This window comes from Choloepus didactylus, chromosome 25 (genome assembly GCF_015220235.1).
Source record: "Choloepus didactylus isolate mChoDid1 chromosome 25, mChoDid1.pri, whole genome shotgun sequence".
In the NCBI taxonomy this organism is placed as follows: Eukaryota; Metazoa; Chordata; class Mammalia; order Pilosa; family Megalonychidae; genus Choloepus; species Choloepus didactylus.
In genome coordinates this window covers 4,557,406-4,578,110 of record NC_051331.1, presented here as the reverse complement: position 1 = coordinate 4,578,110, position 20,705 = coordinate 4,557,406, and the positions used below count along the sequence as shown (strand labels likewise).

Here is a 20,705-nt window from a genome sequence, read left to right as displayed (position 1 = left end):
GATTGTATAGTATATGAATATATCTCAATAAAACTGAATTGAAAAAAAAGGAAGAAATTGTTAAAATCAAAGAACTAATGGAAAAACTGAAAGAGGTAAAAGGTGAACAGCAAACTAATCCAAAACCATGCAGAACAACAGAAATAACAAGGATTAAAGCAGAAATAAATGACAGAGAACAACACCAAAAAATTAATGGATGAATAGATAACAACAAAAGTTGGTTCTTTGAGAAGATCAACAAGATTGACATGGCTCTCACTAGACTGACAAAATCAAAAAGAGAGAAGACCCAAATAAACAAAACAAGAAACATGAGCGGTGACATTACTGTGGATCCTGAAGAAAGTTAAAAAATTATAAAAGGATACTATGAACAACTGTTTGCCAACAAACTAGAAAATGTAGAGGAAAGGGACAGTTTCCTGGAAAAACGTGAACAACATAGACTGACCGGAGTTGAAATACAAGATCTCAGTCAACAAATCACAAGCAAAGAGATCCAATAAGTCATCAAAATCTTCCTGCAAATAAATGCTCAGTGCCAGATGTCTTCACAGGGGAATTCAACCAAACATTCAAAAAAGAACTGAAACCAATCTTACTTAAACTCTTTCAAAACATTGAAGAAAATGGAACACTACCTAACTCATTTTATGAAGCTAACATCACTCTAATACCAAAACCAGGTAAAGATCCTATGAGAAAGGAAAACTACTGGCCAATCTCCTTAATAAATCTAGATGTAAAAATTCTCAACAAAATACTTGCAAACCGAATCCAAAGACACATTTAAAAAATCATACACTATGACCAAGTGGGGTTCATTCCAAGTATTCAAGGATGGTTCAACATAAGAAAATCGATGTAATACAACATATTAACAAATCAAAAGGGAAAAATCAAATGATCATCTCAATAGCTGCTGAAAAATCATTCAAAAAAATCCAGCATTCTTTTTTGATAAAACACTTCAAAAGGTAAGAATTGAAGGAAACTTCCTCAATATGATAAAGGGCATATATGAAAAACCCACAGCCAGCATAGTACTCAATGGCAAGAGACTGAAAGCCTTCCCTCCAAGATCAGGAATGAGACAAGGATGCCTGCTGTCACCACTGCTATTCAACATTGTGCTAGAAGTGCTAGCCAGGGCAATCCAGCAATACAGAGAAATAAAAGGGATCCAAATTGGAAAGAAAGGAGTAACACTGTCATTATTTGCTGATGATATGATCTTATATCTGGAAAGCCCTGGGAAATTGATGACAAAGCTACTTGAGCTATTAAACAAATTCAGCAAAATAGCGGGATACAAGATTAATGCACATAAGTCAGTAATGTTCCTATACACTAGAAATGACCTAACTAAAGAGACGCTCAAAGAAAAGATGCCATTCTCAATAGCAACTAAAAAATTCAAGTACTAGGAATAAATTTAACCAAGTATGTGCAAGATCTATACATAGAAAACCACATAACTTTACTAAAAGAAATAGAATGTGACCTAAAAAGATGGAAAAGTCTTCCTTGTTCATGGATAGGGAGTCTAAATGACAGTAAGATGTCAATTCTACACAAACTCATCTACAGATTCAATGCAATTCCTATCAAAATTCCAACAACCTACTTTGCAGGCTTGGAAAAGCTAGCTATCAAATTTATTTGGAAGGGGAAGATGCCTCATATTGCTAAAAACATTCTAAAAAGGAAAAACGAAGTGGAAGGACTTACACTCCCTGACTTGGAAGCTTATTATAAAGCCAGAGTAGTCAAAACAGCATGGTACTGGCACAAAGATAGACATATTGAGCAATGGAATAAAGTTGAGAATTTGGAGATAGACCCCCAGATCTATGGCTGACTGATCTTTGATAAGTTCCACAAAACCTGTGAACTGGGACATAACAGTCTATTCAACAAATGGGGCTGGGAGAGCTGGATATCCATGTCCAAAATAATGAAAGAGGACCCCTACCTCACACCCTACAAAAAATTAACTCCAAATGGATTAAAGACCTGTATGTAAGAGAAAGCACAATAAAACTCTTAGAAGATAATGTAGGAAAACATCTTCAAGATCTTGTATTAGGAGTCACTTCCTAGACCTTATACCCAAAGCACAAGTGACAAAAGAAAAAATAGATAAATGGGAACTCCTCCAACTTAAAAGCTTCTGCACCTCAAGGGAATTTGTCAAAAAGGTGAAGAGGCAGCAACTCACTGGGAAAAAATATTTGGAAACCATGTATCTGACAAAAGACTGATATCTTGCATATATAAAGAAATCCTACAACTCAAGGACAATAGTACAGACAACCCAATTATAAAATGGGCAAAAGATATGAAAAGACCATTCTCTGAAGAGGAAATCCAAATGGACAAAAAACACATGAAAAAATTATCAGCTTCACTAGCTATTAGGGAGATGCAAATTAAGACCACAATGAGATATCATCTCACACCAATTAGATGGTTGTCATTAAACAAACAGAAAAATAAAAATGCTAGAGAGGATATGGAGAAACTGGAACTCTTATTCATTGTTTGTGGGACTGTATAATGGCACAGCCACTCTGGAAGGCAGTCTGGCAGTTCTCAGAAAACTAGATGTAGAGTTACCCTTCAATCCAGCAATTGTACTTCTCAGTGTATACCCAGAAGATATGAAAGCAGTGACATGAACAGTTATCTACATGCCAATGTTCATAGCAGCAGTAGTCACAATTGCCAAGAGATGCAAACAACCCAAATGTCCTTCAACAGATAAGTGGATAAACAAAATGTATATACACATGATGGAATACTACACAGCAGTAAGAAAGAATGATGTCATGAAATATATGACAACATGGGTGAAACTTGAAAACATAATGCTGAGTGAAATAAGCCAGACAGAAAAAGAGAAATATTGTATGTTACCACTAGTGTGAACATATGAAAAATGTAAAATAAATGATTTTTATTGTAGAATGTAGGGGACCTACCAATACACAGCAAATAGTGAAGGGGGAACAATAATCTAATAAGAACTGATAAGTTATGGAGAGTTTTCTAGTTTGCTAATACTGCAGAATGCAAAACACCAGAGATGGATTGGCTTTTATAAAAAGGGGGTTTATTTGGCTACACATTTACAGTCTTAAGGCCATAAAGTGTCCAAGGTAACACATCAGTAATCGGGTACCTTCACTGGAGGATGGCCAATAGCATCCAGAAAACCTCTGTTAGCTGGGAAGTTAGGAACTGTTTTGGTCCTGTTAACCCTGTTTTCCTTACTCTTTCTCCTTATGGCAATGGGAATGTTTATCCTATGAATGTCCCTCCTTTGTATATTGGAAGCATATAACTTGCTCTAAGTCCACAGATCCATAGCTAAAGGAGAATTATGCCTTAGGACCCACCATACCTGTAATTGGCATCTGCTCCAAAGTTCTGGTTTCAAAATGGCTTTCTCCCAGGACGTTCCTCTCTAGCAAGCTTGCTCCTCTTCAAAACGTCACTCACAGCTGCACTGAGTTCCTACTCTTTGAGTCAGCTCATTTATATGGCTCCACTGATCAAGGCCCACCCTGAATGGGTGGGGCCATGCCTCCATGGGAATATCTCATCAGAGTCATCACCCACAGCTGGGTGGAGCACATTCCAAGCAAATCTAATCAGCACCAAACCTCTGCCCCACAAGACTACATCAAAGATAGTGGCCTTTGGGGACACAATACATTCAAACTGGCACATTTCACCCCCTGGACCCCAAAATGACATTATCTTTCCAAGTACAAAATACATTCATTCCATCACAATATCACAAAAACTTAAATCATTTCAGTAACAAAATTTAAGTACAAGATCCTATCAAAATCAATTACAGGTATGGTGGGTCCTAAGGCATAATTTTCCTTTAGCTATGGATCTGTGGACTTAGAGCAAGTTATATGCTTCCAATATACAAAGGAGGGACATTCATAGATAAACATTCCCATTGCCATAAGGAGAAAGAGTAAGGAAAACAGGGTTAACAGGACCAAAACAGTTCCTAAAACCCACAGAACAAACTCCATTAGATTTCAAAGTCTGAGAGTCATTTAGAGAATGATGTTGCATCCTTGGGGCTTGAGAGAGCAGGAGTCTAACCCTTCCTAGGGGCCTTTGTGGCAGCCCTTTCCTCTCCAAACACTTGGGTGAGTGCACCAACATATCCACACATTGGGGAGACCACCTTCTCAACCCCACGCTCCTCAAACATCAGGGCAGCTCCTGGATTCCCTTCCATCTCCGGGGCACATGCTCAACCCCTTCAGAACAGTGTGGTGGTAGCCAGGCTCTCCCCAATTCCCCAGGAATGTGCTCCACCCTCTTTGGGGGTTGGGGTGGCAAGACTTTTCCTGAGCATTGAGGCAGAAGGCCTGCCTTTGACCTCCAGGGCACACTCACCCTTTCCATGTGTGTGGGCCACTCCACTCTCCCAGCCCAAGGCCTCTTGACTCCAGACCTCAACCTCCATGGCTCTGTCTTTGAAGAAATTTTTCCTTCAATTTTTTCCTTGTCTGTCTCCTCCAGTCCAGACTGGCAATGGCTCTGTCTATAAAGATCTCACAAAAATTCTGTTGGCTTCACATGAAGCATACAGGTGTCAAAGCCATCAGACAATAGGACTTTCCACAAATCCTTTCTGGATAATTCCATCTCCAATCTTGGCTTGTACCGAAATGGTGGCTGGGTTACATGCTTGGTTACATCCTCAAGTTGGGCTGTAGCTTCTGGAATTCCACCCCCTGGAAGCTCATAATTTTCCAAGCCATCAGCTTCTGGTTTCTTTGAACCCAAGAGTTCAGTTCTAAGTTTATCTCTCCCTGCTCGCATTCTACTATAAGCTGCAAGGAGAAGCCAGGGTACATCTTCCACTCGTAGTCTGGAGAATTCCTCAGCTAAGTATTCCAGGTTGTCACTTTCAAATTCTTCCCTCCATCTGACACCAGGACTCAATTTTGCCAAATTCTCTGCCACTTTAAAACAAGGATCACCTCTCTTCCAGTTTGCAAAAACACATTCATCATTTCTGTTCAAGGCCTCACCAGAAGTATCTTTAGAGTCCATATTTCCACAAACAGTCTCTTCAAAGCAGTTTAGACCTTTTCTATCAAGCTCCTCACAATTCTTCCAGAACCTTCCCCTTATCCATTTAAAAAGCCATTCCAACATATTTGGTATTTGCAAACTCAGCAGCAGAAGCACCCCACTCCTGGTACCAAAATCTGTTCTAGTTTGCTAATGCTGCAGGAATGCAAATCACCAGAGATGGATTGGCTTTTATAAAAGGGGGTGTATTTGGTTACACAGTTAGTCTTAAGGCCATAAAGTGTCTCAAGGTAACACATCAGCAATTGGGTACGTTCACTGGAGGATGGCCAATGGTGTCTGGAAAACCTCTGTTAGCTGGGAAGGCACGTGGCTGGTGTCTGCTCCAAAGTTCTGGTTTCAAAATGGCTTTCTCCCAGGACATTCCTCTCTAGACTGCAGTTCCTCAAAAATGTCACTCTTAGTTACACTTGGGATATTTGTCCTCTCTCAGCTTCTCTGGAGCAATAATCTGCTTTCAATGGCTGTCTCTCATCTGCAGTTCCTGTACTTTCTTCAAAGTGTCCCTCTTCAAAATGTCACTCACGGCTGCACTGAATTCCTTCTGTTATGTCAGCTCATTTTTGTGGCTCCACTGATCAACTTAGACCCACCCTGAATGGGCGGAGCAACACCTTCATGGAAATTATCCAATCAGAGTCATTACCCACAGCTGGGTGGGGCACATTCAAAGAAACACTCAAAGAATTACAATCTAATCAACACTGATAACATCTGCCCACACAAGATTACATCAAAGATAATGGACTTTGGGGGACACAATATATTCAAACTGGCACAGAGGGTAAACTTAATGTTCTGGGAATGCTCAGGAAAAACTACAGTTTGTTAATTTCTTGAGGGTAATGGTAGGAACAAGTTCACAGAAATGTTATTTTAGAGTATTTGTTTTTCTTGTTCCATTGTTTTTCTTATCCCTTTGTTATAGTCTGTTTATTTTCTTGGGGTAGGGCTGGAACATGTTGAAAGCAATGTAGTTATTTTTGGTTATTTGTTTTTTCTCATTCCTTTGTTTTGGTTTTGTTTGAAATGTTTTTTATTGTTTGTTTTTTTAATTTTTTCATAAATTTGAAGAACAATGAATGTGTGTGAAAAGTAAATGGGCAATGGAAGAGGAGGGGAATGAAATATGTTGGATATTCTTTTTTATTTTATTTTTTGTTTTATTTTTTGGAGTAATGAAAATATTCTAAGATTGATTGTGGTGATCAATGCATAACTATGAGCAAATGATTCTACACTTTGAAGGATTGTATGTTCTGTGAATATATCTCAATAAAATTGCATTAAAAAATAAAAACACTCCCAAATCAGATCTCTAATAAAAAGATAGTTTCTCCTAGAAAAAAAAAAATGAATCTAATCAGCAAGCTGCAAACTATATGAAGAAATTTTTGACAAAACTTAAGGAAGAAATTGATAGTTGATAACTTAAGTATGCTACTTTCATTAATGGGTAGAACATCTAGACAAAGGATCAATAAGGAAACAGAAGATTCACATAATAGTATAAATGATCTACACCTAACAGACATATACAGAATATTCCAACCAACAACGCAGGATATATATTTTTCTCAAGTACACATGGATCATTCTCCAGGATTGACCATATATTCATTCAAAACACAAGTCTCAATAAATTTTAGAAGCTTGGAGTTACGCACACCATCATCTCTGACAAGAATGAAATGAAGCTAGAAATCAATAACAGAACAAAATTGTAAATTACACAAAACAACACCCTCTTGAAGAATCAAAGTCTCAAAAAACAAATCAAAGTCAAAATCAAGAAATATATTGAGACTAATAAAAAGCAAAACACAACATATCAAAACTTATGGGATGCAGTGAAGGCAGTACTCAGAGGGAAATTTATAGCTACAGATAACTACATTGAAAAAGAAGAAAAATCACAAATCAGTAACCCAACTTCAAATCTGGAGGAACTAGTGAAAGAAGGGCAGGCTGAACTTAAGCCATTAGAAAGAAGGAAATAAAAAATTTAGAAGGGTGGAGATAAATGAAATAAATAGAAAAACAATTCAGAGAATTGAATGAAATTAAAATTGGTTCTCAGAAAAGATCAATAAAATGAAACTAAAAGTTGGTTCTTGGAAAAGATCAATAAAATTGCAAATGTTTAGCTAGACTTAAAGAGAAAAAAGAAAGAGTGGATGCAAATTACTAAAACCCAAAATGAAATTGGGGACATTTCTAGGTATTGCAGAAATTAAAAGGATTATAAGTGAATGCTAATAATACGTGTATGCTAACAAAACTAATTTAGAAGAAATGGACAAATTTCTAGAAACACACAACTAAATTGACTCAAGAAGAAACAGAAGATATCAATGGACATGTAATGTGTAAAGAGATCCATTCAGGAATCAGAAACTTCCCAACAAAGGTAACACAAGGCAAGATGGCTTTAATGGTGAATTCCATCAAGCATTCAAAGAATTAACTCTACTTCCCAAACTTTTCCAAGTTGAAGAGTAGGGAACTCTTCCTAACTCATTCTATGGGACTAATATTATTGTGATACCAAAGCTACATAAAGACTTAAGAAAGGAAAACTAAGGACCAATTTCCCTTATACATATAGATGCCAAATCGTCAACAAAATTTTAGGAAATGGAATCCAACAGAATATTAAAAGGATTAAACACCATGACCAAGTGAGATTTATCTCACAAATATAAGGGTGTCAATATAAGAAATTTAATCAATGTAATACACCACATAGACAGAATGAAGGGGAAATCACATGATAATCTGAATTGATGCATAAAATGCATTGGACCAAATCCAATGCTGTTTCAGGATAAAAACACCCAGAAAACAGTAAAAGGTAACTGGTTGACATGGTAAAGATCATACATATGAAAGCACAGCTAATCTTATACTCAATGCTGAAAGAGTGAAAGCATTTCTGTTGAGGTCTGGAACAAAACTAGGATACCTGCTTTCACTATTGACATTCAGTGTTGTCCTGGAAGTCCTTGACAAATAAATTGGCAAATGAAATGAAATAAAAGCCATCCAAATTGGAAAGGAAGAAGTAAAGCTATTGGTGTTCAGAGATGACATGATCCTTTACAAAGAAAATACCTAAATACTAACAACAAAGCATCTAGAGCTCATAAACAAATCCAGCCAAAAGCAAGCTACAAGATTAGCATGTAAAACTCATTTGTGTTTTATACCCCAGCAAAGAACATTCATAACTGGAACTTTACAAGATTCATTTACCATAACATCTAAAAGAATAAAATATTTAGGAATAATTTTAATTAAAGATGTGAAGGATGTGTACACCAAAAAGTATAAAACACTGCTGAAGGAAATTAGAGAAAACCTAAGTAAATGGCAAACATCCTGTGTTCTTGGATAGAAAGAATTAAGATTATTAAGCTGTTAATACTACACAAAGTGATCTATAGTTTGAACATAATTCCTATCAAAGTCCCAGGAGCATTTTTAGCAGAAATGGAAAAGCTTATCCTCATTTATACAGAATTTCACTTCACCAGGACTGCAGTATCACCTTAGGGTGTTCATTTATTTATTTCCCTATACCTTGTCCTGTTAAAACTGTGAGTTGTTTGAAAGAAGGCACTATATTCTACTGTTTTTTTTTTATTCCCAGGCCATAGTTCAGTGCTTACCATACAGTATTGCTGAATAATTATTTTTTTTAGTTACTAAAAACAAATTATTCATTAAGTTGAAGAGATATTGCTAGCAATGGGGAGGAAGGAGAAGCAGTGAAACAAGAGGGGATAATGTTGAGAGAGGGCATCCCCATAAATGAGAGCCAATTCCAGAGGACACAGATTGCAGACAAAAGATATTTTAGCATACCAGAATCTCTGTTGAGAATCAGCAATAGGGAAATCTTTGTGGGAAACCTTGCAATACTAGAGCCCACAGCTAAAGACAGGTAACCTCCTACAGGAAGGAAGGAATCCACTGGGATAAGAGATGAACAATGAATTTCCAAAGCTGTCTCCAAAGGGCCAAACCTAGGACAAGTTTGCATTGCATTTCTTTCTTGCTTTCAGAGAACTAACTATCTCAGAAAGTAGAAAGACAAAAGAATACTACATTATTGAGGCTCATGAGAATGAAATCCATAAAGGCCAAGAAACTCTAAATGCTTCCCCAGCACTATCTGAAGTCTATTTTACCAATCTCTGGTAAGAAGGAAACACAGTTGTGTCTTCTAGAGACCTCATGAGTGCCTCCATCTCCCTTCCCTTCCTGAGAGCAGAGCTTCCAGCTTCATCCGTCATTCAAGGAAGAATCTCCATTGGTGAACACAAACCCTTCTTAGATAATTTCTGGGTGAGTCACAGAACCTTCACTTCTGTGGGGAAATGTATTGGGGAGGTTTAATATTTCTGCATTTTCCCCCAGCCCTTCAAGTGGGTTTTTCAAATACTTTTTATTCTCTGCCCATATTACTCTGGGTTCTATCAGGGCTTCATGCTAACCCATACAAACCAATGAGATCTCACTTTCTAGTCAAGTTCCATGTAACTACAGTATTTGAGTAAACTGACCATACAAGTTAAATTATATAGTGTGCTACAGAAAATGTAGATTTTGCACCAAATATACATCTCTTCCATTGGTCCCACATAGAAGCCACATTTTAAAACACAGGTAATATCCTCTATCCTTTAGTCTGATCTACCCCAATATCAACCGAGTCCATTTCTTTCATATCTCCAATCAAGGTCTTATCTCCTTTTCAGACTCTCTTACAGTTGATTCTTGGAGGCAATGCTGATACTCACAGCTGCCAAACTCTGTCTCTGAGTCCCAGGCACCACACAGAAACCTGAAGCTCCAGGTTCTGATCATGTCACACGCAAACAGTTCAGAATCCCAAACTTAAGAAATAACTGTTACAACTCATGAATTGATGTGACTGCTGGAAGAGCGCACAGTCTAGGAACCCTTAAATAAGCCCTCTACTCATCCCCCATGCTTCCAGATTTAATTCTCAGAGTTTGCACATTATTATTTGTCCATATTAGGGAGGCACTAAAAGTGTTGTCATTTCATCTCTGGCTTATTCACTCAACCTACTGTCTTCATGGTTGATTTATCTAGTTGCATACCTCACAACTTCATTCCTCCTTGCTGCTCCCTCATGTGAAAACATTATCCTATTTGTACATTTAATCACACTCATTGACCACTCTATGTTTCACTAAGTTATACAAGATCCCAGACTTGATCTTCCATCTTTCCTTCTGGTGTCATACATACCCCTAACCTCCTTCTTCAAATGTGTTCATAGTCATCTTTTATTGGTGTACCTACAACATCAGACTACCACCACATAGTATTTTGCTATCCATTTCTGGATCTACATGATCAATCCTCCAGGACATTCTATACTCCTTCAACATCAAATGCCCGATCACTAAACTCTTTCCTTCTCCTGATACCTTCATTTCTACACTCTTCTCCAAACTCCTCTCTCCTGTTTTTTCCTGTCAGTAGCAGTCATTTCAGTATTTCCTGTAGAGGAGGTCTCTTGTTCACAGACTCTCTCAGTGTCTGTTTATCTGTAAATGTTTAAACTCTCCATCATTTTTGAAGAACAGCTTCCCCAGATATAGGATTCTTGGTTGGAAGTTTTTCTCTTTCAGTATCTTGAATATATCATACCACTACCATCTCACCTCCATGGTTTTTGCTGGAGATCTGCATTTACTCTTTTTGAGCTCCCTTGTATGTGATGGATTGCTTTTCTCTTGCTGCTTTCAGAATTCTCTGTCTTTCACATTTGAAAATCTGATAAGTATCTTGGAGTAGGTCTATTTGGATCAATTCTGTGTGGGGTGCATTGTGCTTCTTGGACCTGTAATTTTATGTGTTTCACACGAATTGGGAAGTCTTCATTGATTATTTCCTCTATTATTCTTTCTGCCACTTTTCCCTGCTCTTCTCCTTGTGGGACACCTATGACATATATATTCATGTGTTTCATGTCATCATTCAGTTCCCTGAGACCCTGCTCATGTTTTTCCAGTCTTTTCCCTATCTGTTCCTTTGTGTGCAGGATTTAAGATGTCCTGTCCTTCAGCTCATTCACACCAAATACTATTTTCAATATCTAGAATTTATTGAGTCTGGTTTCCCAAGTTCCATGTATTTAGTCCTATAAGAGCCAGTTACATGTTACTCACAGCTAGGTTGAGTAAAAGAACCCTGAAAAATGGTAGATATTGCCTAATGAATAGACTCATCCATGGATATAACCCTGTGAACTTACTTTCTCATTATTCCTTTTAAAATTAACTGATAAACAGATGGTGATAACAGGAAAATCCAAATATAAGCCTCCTATTTCACACCTCTTGCATATTTAGAATAATGACACTTCAGTTAATCTACATGGTACAGCACAGACTCATTTTAATAAAGGAAATCACAGGGAGGTTAAGGAAAGAAAAAGAGAAAATATGGGAGGAGTCACAAAGAGAGCCCTGGTCTCCTCAAGTCCCAGCCTGCTACATATGCTGACTATGTTCTTTATTGTCTCTCTGTGGCTTTGGGGAAAATCACTTAACATCATTTATATTTATTTTTCCCCTATACTATAAGGGGGTGAGATACAAACCAATTATTTGATATGAATGTTCTGTTTGGTTTTGTTTTGTTTACACAACTTTAAAAAGAGGTTTTTCTTTCTTCACCTTTCACTTTATTTACCTAAAGTAAGCATTTTTTTCTTTCTGGATTTTTTTCTATTGACAACTCTGTGCATTCATTCCATTTAATGTTATTTCCCATTATGGCTCACTAGGTAATTAACTTACATTTAAAATTTTCAGGGTCTGAAGGGACCTACTTACTTGAGAGCACTGTCAAACAGAATTTTTTTAATTATAATACTTCAAGCTTTGTTAATGTTAATCTTTATCCCAGATTTTAAAAATGTGTGAGACTTGCTTGTGTGTGTTTTGTGTGTTTGAGTGGAAATTATGTAAGAGAGAACAACAAAATCATTTCTAAGAGATTGAAAAACCAAAGCACTGAAGAATGGGATGTGGATATAAGGTCTGTATCAATGTGGATTTAGGGTCTCTAGGTGGAGAATGGGGTTTTGAAGTAAGACACAGATGAGAAGGTATAGCCAAGAGAAGACGGGTGGACAGAATATGTTGGATATGCAGTTTGCATACTGGCAGAAGAGGCCTCACATGAATACAAAAGTCCTGAATATCACTTTTATGACATAGGCAAAGGGGGCAGGGACAGAGCAAAGACTTTTGGGCAAGGGAATTACAATAGCAGGATTGTTTTGGTGTGAATAATACAAACTTGATCCCAACTGTTTTGAGCAAAAAGGGAACATGTTTTGGTTAGGCCTGGCTGGTCTCAGGTGCTCAGATGATGATATCAGGAAACCTTCTCCATCTCTGGGCTTAGCTGGCATCTGAGTTGTTTTTATCCTCAGGCAGCAAATGATCACCAGCAGCTTCTGATATACTTACTCTCAGCTTCCAGTGGAAGGAGGGCTTCTATGTTTCCTTGCTCCAGAAAAATGCAATCATGATCTCAGTCTTATTGTCCTGGAATGAATCATGCCCATGTGATGGTTAGGTTCATGTGTGAACTTGGTCAGGTGATAGTACCCAGCTGTCTGGTCAAGCAAACACTGGCCTAACAATTGCTGTGAGGACATTTGAGGCTGGTTAATAAACCAACAGGCTGGTTTATTAACTCATCAATCAATTGACTGCAGCTGTGACTGATGACTCACCAAAGGGCGTGCCTTCCACAATGAGAGAATGCAATTGGCTGAATTTAATCCAATTAATCAATTGAAGACTTAAAAGCAAGACAGATAGAGGACCTTCACTTCTTCTTCAGCTGTCCAGTGAAGCATTTCCTGAGGTGTTCATCAAAGTTGTCGGTTCATTTCCTGAGGAGTTCATTGAACACATTCATCGAAGATCCCAGTTCATTTCCTGAGGAGTTCATCGAAATTGCTGGTTCGTTTCCTGAGGAGGTCATCAGACATCTTCCTTGGAGTTGACAGTTTGCTGACTGCTCTACAGAATTTGGACTCATGCATACCCACAGTTGCATTAGACACTTTTACAGTTTGATAGTCAGAGACACCTCTCATTGATTCTGTTTCCCTAGAGAACCCTAACCAATACAGCCCATTTTGAAACAATCACTGTGGCAGGGAGGTAGGACTGGCTACAGAATTTGCAGATCCCAGTTCAAAATAAAAAATGTGAGGCACTATGTAAAAAAGAAGGAGAAAAGTGCCATTAAATATACTAAAATATAAAGCTATTTCACTTATTCTGCACGCTCTCACAACTTTTATTTGCTATATAATTTCTTTCTAAATAAAGAAAAATTTAAAAACTTAAATTATTAGCAAGGATTTTACCATCCGTCTTAATATGGGGCAATGTTAGTCTTAAATGCAAATATCAGAGTATTAAACTTGCATAAGGACTCACTAAAATTACATAATTCATTTTTCATTGCTCAAACATACATATGCATCTCGTTCTTACCAGAATGATGGGAATATTGCAAAAAAATTGACTGTACTTCTTACTACGTTGTGAACATTCTATAAACACTGTACCTATAGCTCAGTGATGAATAAGAAAGGACCAAAAGGGAAAGGAGCTATGAGTTGCCCCATCTTTCCCTGTCCTTCTATGTGATCATTTTCAGCATAAGTGGTTGCCTAATGCAAGGAAGTAATTAGTAAGAAAGGGTATGATAGGGTTCCTTGATCATCTGTGTTCCTTAGAATGCCATAATCTTCCTTCTGAGTTTGCAGCAAGTTCTGGTGCAAATGGAAATCATGGCCTCTCATGTGTCAATGTCCCAATTATTCAGTTGCAGACATAAACACCTACCCTGTAGTTGCTTTGAGTCTCACTGACCTCTAAGGTCTGCCAGAATTCTGTACTCATGAGGCATCAGGAACACTATACACAAATGATATATGATGGGGGCAAGGAGGAGTATGTATTGCATATAACTTCTCTGCTCACATGCACTCTCCATTATCCCATTGGATTTACAAAAGACAAATTCAAAGATAAAACTATAGGAATTCTGAGACAGAAAGAGCAGAGTGCTAAACCAAGCCTGACAGCATTCTGCAGAAGTAAACTTTTTAATATGATCTTAAAACTGTAAGCAAGCAGGAAATTGTAAATTCACCCTAAAATGTCACCATAAAGCATCTTTTAAATGTAACCTTAAAACGGAAAGCAGGCAGGGGGTGAAAACTTTTAGTCTCACAGAGAAGCAAGATGTAAATAAGGTCTGCAGCCATATGTAACTATCAGTCCGCACAAAAACCTAAATCAGCTTTAATCTATTGTCTTAAACCTCCCAGATAGAAATCAGCCTTTCCTCTGTCTCCCTAGACTGTGAGACACCTTTCCCAGTGTAAATCCTAAAATAAGTGAGATAAATAACCGAAATTCTCCTGTTACATGTTAACTAAGATGATTAGCTCTGTTTATCTCTAACGGGTTTAGCCAACTGGAGAATCATTTGGAGGAGACTGATTTGGAAAATATTCCCTCCTTCCCCCTCCAGCGTAAATTAACGCTCTCTTCCTCGTCAGCCTGGCGCGCTGTGACGTCATGAGGCTGCGCCGAGCGACAAACCCAGATCCCGGAAGTGCCCCTGCTCCAGGTTTGGCGCCGGACCTGGGACACAAGGTCCGAAGGACGTGCTGCTCTGTGGGTTCCTGGACCCCTGAGGTGGGACATTGTCGTGTCAGCTCCATGGCCGACAGAGAGACTTTCCTCCGAGAGCTGGACAGAGGGTTTCTTGCCCCCCGCATCCTGGACCCCAATGGCCGCTGAGTGAGTGTGGATGTCCCCTGTGTTTGTACAAGCCTTGGTCTTGTTTCTCTGGTTCTTGCTCCTGTCTTCTGTTTGTTTGTGGGCTGTTTGTTTCTTTTTCAGTGACACAAACTGCTGGAGCTGTAAGCGGGAGACCGCACTTGGTTTGGGTGCTCAGTGGCACATAGATTTATGTGAAAGATGTTTTTGATGGGTGCAGCCCCGGGCATGGGGGATTAGCCATTGCGACTTGGTTTGGAAGGAGGCAGCCCCCTGGCATTAAGGGAGGTCACTGAATTTGGGTGCCTAGGTTTTGGTTATTTGGGTGCTCAGTGGCACATAAAGCCATCGAGACTTGGTCGCCTAGGACTTGGCTTTGATTCGTGGTCTTGGTTTTGTTTGTGGTTTGGTTAAGATTTTGTTTTGTGTTATGTCTTGTCCTGTTTTACCTCAAGTCATCTAAAAAGTGTTTTTCTTTAAATGGGAAAGAATGCAAGTGAGAAATCTAATAAAATTAAAAAGGATGAACCTTTAAATAGCATTCTTAAGCATTAAAACTATTTGGGGGGGCGGGGCAAGATGGCAGACTGGTGAGCTGTATGTTTTAGTTACTCCTCCAGGAAAGTAGGTAAAAAGCCAGGAACTGCGTGGACTGGACACCACAGAGCAATCTGTCTTTGGGCATACTTCATACAACACTCATGAAAACGTGGAACTGCTGAGATCAGCGAAATCTGTAAGTTTTTGCGGCCAGGGGACCCGCGCCCCTCCCTGCCAGGCTCAGTCCCGGGGGAGGAGGGGCTGTCAGCTCCAGGAAGGAGAAGGGAGAATTGCAGTGGCTACTCTTACCGGAAACTCATTCTACTGATTCAAACTCCAACCATAGATAGACTGAGGCCAGACACCAGAGACTCTGAGAGCAGCCAGCCCAGCAGAGAGGAGACAGGCATAGAAAAAAAACAACACGAAAAACTCCAAAATAAAAGCAGAGGATTTTTGGAGTTCTGGTGAACACAGAAAGGGGAAGGGCGGAGATCAGGCCTTGAGGCGCATATGCAAATCCCGAAGCAAGGCTGATCTCTCTGCCCTGGGCACCTTTCCTTAATGGCCCTGGTTGCTTTGTCTATTAGCATTTCAATAACCCATTAGATCTCTGAGGAGGGCCGTTTTTTTTTTTTTTTTTTTCTTTTTTTTCTTTTTTTTTTTTTTTAAATCCTTTTTGCTTTTTCTAAAACAATTACTCTAAGAAGCTCAATACAGAAAGCTTCAAAGAATTGAAATTTGGGCACGTCAAGTCAAGAGCAGAACTAAGGGAGCTCTGAGACAAAAGGCAATAATCCAGTGGCTGAGAAAATTCACTAAACAACACAACTTCCCAAGAAAAGGGGGGTGTCCGCTCACAGCCACCATCCTGGTGGACAGGAAACACTCCTGCCCATCGCCAGCCCCATAGCCCAGAGCTGCCCCAGACAACCCAGTGTGACGGAAGTGCTTCAAATAACAGGCACACACCACAAAACTGGGCGTGGACATTAGCCTTCCCTGCAACCTCAGCTGAATGTCCCAGAGCTGGGAAGAGGGAGCAGTGTGAATTAACAGAGCCCCATTCAGCCATCATTTGAGCAGACTGGGAGCCTCCCAACACAGCCCAGCAGCCCAGAACTGCCCTGGGGGGACGGCACTCACCTGCGACATAGCACAGTCATCCCTCAACAGAGGACCCGGGGTGCACAGCCTGGAAGAGGGGCCCACTTGCAAGTCTCAGGAGCCATACGCCAATACCAAAGACTTGTGGGTCAGTGGCAGAGACAAACTGTGGCAGGACTGAACTGAAGGATTAGACTATTGCAGTAGCTTTAAAACTCTAGGATCATCAGGGAGATTTGATTGTTAGGGCCACCCCCCCTCCCCGACTGCCCAGAAACACGCCCCACATACAGGGCAGGCAACACCAACTACACACGCAAGCTTGGGACACCAATTGGGCCCCACAAGACTCACTCCCCCACTCACCAAAAAGGCTAAGCAGGGGAGATCTGGCTTGTGGAGAACAGGCGGCTCGTGGACGCCACCTGCTGGTTAGTTAGAGAAAGTGTACTCCACGAAGCTGTAGATCTGATAAATTAGAGATAAGGACTTCAACTGGTCTACAAACCCTAAAAGAACCCTATCAAGGTCAGCAAATGCCACGAGGCCAAAAACAACAGAAAATTATAAAGCATATGAAAAAACCAGACGATATGGATAACCCAAGCCCAAGCACCCAAATCAAAAGACCAGAAGAGACACACCTAGAGCAGCTACTCAAAGAACTAAAGATGAACAATGAGACCCTAGTACGGGATATGAAGGAAATCAAGAAGACCCTAGAAGAGCATAAAGAAGACATTGCAAGACTAAATAAAAAAATGGATGATCTTATGGAAATTAAAGAAACTGTTGACCAAATTAAAAAGATTCTGGACACTCATAGTACAAGACTAGAGGAAGTTGAACAACGAATCAGTGACCTGGAAGATGACAGAATGGAAAATGAAAACATAAAAGAAAGAATGGGGAAAAAAATTGAAAAACTCGAAATGGACCTCAGGGATATGATAGATAATATGAAACGTCCGAATATAAGACTCATTGGTGTCCCAGAAGGGGAAGAAAAGGGTAAAGGTCTAGGAAGAGTATTCAAAGAAATTGTTGGGGAAAACTTCCCAAATCTTCTAAACAACATAAATACACAAATCATAAATGCTCAGCGAACTCCAAATAGAATAAATCCAAAAAAAACCCACTCCGAGACATATACTGATCACACTGTCAAACATAGAAGAGAAGGAGCAAGTTCTGAAAGCAGCAAGAGAAAAGCAATTCACCACATACAAAGGAAACAGCATAAGACTAAGTAGTGACTACTCAGCAGCCACCATGGAGGCGAGAAGGCAGTGGCACGATATATTTAAAATTCTGAGTGAGAGGAATTTCCAGCCAAGAATACTTTATCCAGCAAAGCTCTCCTTCAAATTTGAGGGAGAGCTTAAATTTTTCACAGACAAAGAAATGCTGAGAGAATTTGCTAACAGGAGACCTGCCCTACTGGAGATACTAAAGGGAGCCCTACAGACAGAGAAACAAAGACAGGACAGAGAGACTTGGAGAAAGGTTCAGTACTAAAGAGATTCGGTATGGGTACAATAAAGGATATTAATAGAGAGAGGGAAAAATATGGCAAACATAATCCAAAGGATAAGATGGCCGATTCAAGAAATGCCTTCACGGTTTTAACGTTGAATGTAAATGGATTAAACTCCCCAATTAAAAGATATAGATTCGCAGAATGGATCAAAAAAAATGAACCATCAATATGTTGCATACAAGAGACTCATCTTAGACACAGGGACACAAAGAAACTGAAAGTGAAAGGATGGAAAAAAATATTTCATGCAAGCTACAGCCAAAAGAAAGCAGGTGTAGCAATATTAATCTCAGATAAAATAGACTTCAAATGCAGGGATGTTTTGAGAGACAAAGAAGGCCACTACATACTAATAAAAGGGGCAATTCAGCAAGAAGAAATAACAATCGTAAATGTCTATGCACCCAATCAAGGTGCCACAAAATACATGAGAGAAACATTGGCAAAACTAAAGGAAGCAATTGATGTTTCCACAATAATTGTGGGAGACTTCAACACATCACTCTCTCCTATAGATAGATCAACCAGACAGAAGACCAATAAGGAAATTGAAAACCTAAACAATCTGATAAATGAATTAGATTTAACAGACATCTACAGGACATTACATCCCAAATCACCAGGATACACATACTTTTCTAGTGCTCACGGAACTTTCTCCAGAATAGATCATATGCTGGGACATAAAACAAGCCTCAATAAATTTAAAAAGATTGAAATTATTCAAAGCACATTCTCTGACCACCATGGAATACAATTAGAAGTCAATAACCATCAGAGACTTAGAAAATTCACAAATACCTGGAGGTTAAACAACACACTCCTAAACAATCAGTGGGTTAAAGAAGAAATAGCAAGAGAAATTGCTAAATATATAGAGACGAATGAAAATGAGAACACAACATACCAAAACCTATGGGATGCAGCAAAAGCAGTGCTAAGGGGGAAATTTATAGCACTAAACGCATATATTAAAAAGGAAGAAAGAGCCAAAATCAAAGAACTAATGGATCAACTGAAGAAGCTAGAAAATGAACAGCAAACCAATCCTAAACCAAGTACAAGAAAAGAAATAACAAGGATTAAAGCAGAAATAAATGACATAGAGAACAAAAAAACAATAGAGAGGATAAATATCACCAAAAGTTGGTTCTTTGAGAAGATCAACAAGATTGACAAGCCCCTAGCTAGACTGACAAAATCAAAAAGAGAGAAGACCCATATAAACAAAATAATGAATGAAAAAGGTGACATAACTGCAGATCCTGAAGAAATTAAAAAAATTATAAGAGGATATTATGAACAACTGTATGGCAACAAACTGGATAATGTAGAAGAAATGGACAATTTCCTGGAAACATATGAACAACCTAGACTGACCAGAGAAGAAATAGAAGACCTCAACCAACCCATCACAAGCAAAGAGATCCAATCAGTCATCAAAAATCTTCCCACAAATAAATGCCCAGGGCCAGATGGCTTCACAGGGGAATTCTACCAAACTTTCCAGAAAGAACTGACACCAATCTTACTCAAACTCTTTCAAAACATTGAAAAAAATGGAACACTACCTAACTCATTTTATGAAGCTAACATCAATCTAATACCAAAACCAGGCAAAGATGCTACAAAAAAGGAAAACTACCGGCCAATCTCCCTAATGAATATAGATGCAAAAATCCTCAACAAAATACTTGCAAATCGAATCCAAAGACACATTAAAAAAATCATACACCATGACCAAGTGGGGTTCATTCCAGGCATGCAAGGATGGTTCAACATAAGAAAAACAATCAATGTATTACAACACATTAAAAACTCGAAAGGGAAAAATCAATTGATCATCTCAATAGATGCTGAAAAAGCATTTGACAAAATCCAACATCTGTTTTTGATAAAAACACTTCAAAAGGTAGGAATTGAAGGAAACTTCCTCAACATGATAAAGAGCATATATGAAAAACCCACAGCCAGCATAGTACTCAATGGTGAGAGACTGAAAGCCTTCCCTCTAAGATCAGGAACAAGACAAGGATGCCCGCTGTCACCACTGTTATTCAACATTGTGCTGGAAGTGCTAGCCAGGGCAATCCGGCAAGACAAAGAAATAAAAGGCATCCAAATTGGAAAAGAAGAAGTAAAACTGTCATTGTTTGCAGATGATATGATCTTATATCTAGAAAACCCTGAGAAATCAACGATACACCTACTAGAGCTAATAAACAAATTTAGCAAAGTAGCGGGATACAAGATTAATGCACATAAGTCAGTAATGTTTCTATATGCTAGAAATGAACAAACTGAAGAGACACTCAAGAAAAAGATACCATTTTCAATAGCAACTAAAAAAATCAAGTACCTAGGAATCAACTTAACCAAAGATGTAAAAGACCTATACAAAGAAAACTACATAACTCTACTAAAAGAAATAGAAGGGGACCTTAAAAGATGGAAAAATATTCCATGTTCATGGATAGGAAGGCTAAATGTCATTAAGATGTCAATTCTACCCAAAC

At 38.8% G+C, this 20,705-nt stretch overlaps 1 protein-coding gene and 1 pseudogene across 2 annotated transcripts in view; both read left to right on the top strand.

Annotated features, from left to right (window-relative positions):
- LOC119520228 overlaps positions 1–15,023 on the top strand; it is a 30,033-nt pseudogene extending 15,010 nt beyond the window's left edge.
- Positions 14,838–20,705, top strand: part of LOC119520463 (zinc finger protein 596-like) — an 86,610-nt gene continuing 80,742 nt past the window's right edge. For both annotated transcript variants that reach the window (XM_037818337.1, XM_037818335.1), the window contains exon 1: positions 14,838–15,023. The gene's annotated coding sequence lies outside the window, so the exon portion shown is untranslated. The remainder of the gene's footprint in view (positions 15,024–20,705) is intronic.